We start from the raw sequence: 933 nt of genomic DNA on the forward strand, positions 1-933 counted from the left end.
GGGACCGCCACCGGCTGACGGCGGGTGCCTTCCGGCTGACCGTCCCCGCAGGGAGGGACACGCGTCGAGCGGCGCCGCGGCCGCACGGCACAGGATCGCCTGCACTCGCGGGCCTCCGCCGCCGGAGGGCCCACCGAGCGCTCGCCCCCACCAGCAGGCAGGCAGTCGAGCCAGGGGACGGCTGGCGGACAACGGCACTGCCGGTGCGCGTTCGAGGAGAAAAGGCCATCAAGGGGAGGAGAGGTGCTGGATGCAGCGCCGCGTGTGCCAGAGACCGCGGCAGCGGGTTGAGGAGAGAGAGCGCGGGTGGGCCCCAGGGGCCCGGATCCCGCGGCTGAGGAAGGGCAGAGAGGGCGCACTTTCTGCCGGCGTCGCCCATTACGGCGAGGCGAGCGGGTGGGCCCCCATGGACCATGGAGAGGGGGGGACAGGGCACCCCTCCCTGGCGCAGCACGGTTTACCCCCGCGGCGCGGGCGGGACAACGACAGCGACGGACAAGCGCAGCCGGTGGCAACGGGACAACCACTGCAGGGGATCGGTGGGAGTAGCTGCTCCCCACCCCTCAGTGGCACCCCGCATGGCCACCGCCCGGTATGCCTGCCGTCACCGCCGCCGGCACCACAGCTACCACGGCGGGCCACGCTGAGCCGCCCAAGTCTTTAAACCGCCGCCTGCCCCCGCCGGCCCCTTTCGGCAAACCCACAGCATTTGACGACGCCGAGGGAAAAAAACTGGGGGGACCGCCGAGGCGCGGAGCGCTAGGTACCTGGCCCTGGGGCGAGGGAAACGACCTGCATGGCCCCACCGGGGTGCCTCCCCTGCTGCTGCCTTTGGGGAGCGTACACTGGCGGGGGCGCGCCTGACATCTGCCGCCACCACCGCCATGTCCTTCTCGGAGCCCGGGGTTTCCCTCAGTAGCCTGGCACTGCGCG

Source organism: Agelaius tricolor, unplaced genomic scaffold (genome assembly GCF_023055355.1).
Source record: "Agelaius tricolor isolate 1412-34295 unplaced genomic scaffold, bAgeTri1.0.p SCAF_39, whole genome shotgun sequence".
NCBI lineage: Eukaryota > Metazoa > Chordata > Aves > Passeriformes > Icteridae > Agelaius > Agelaius tricolor.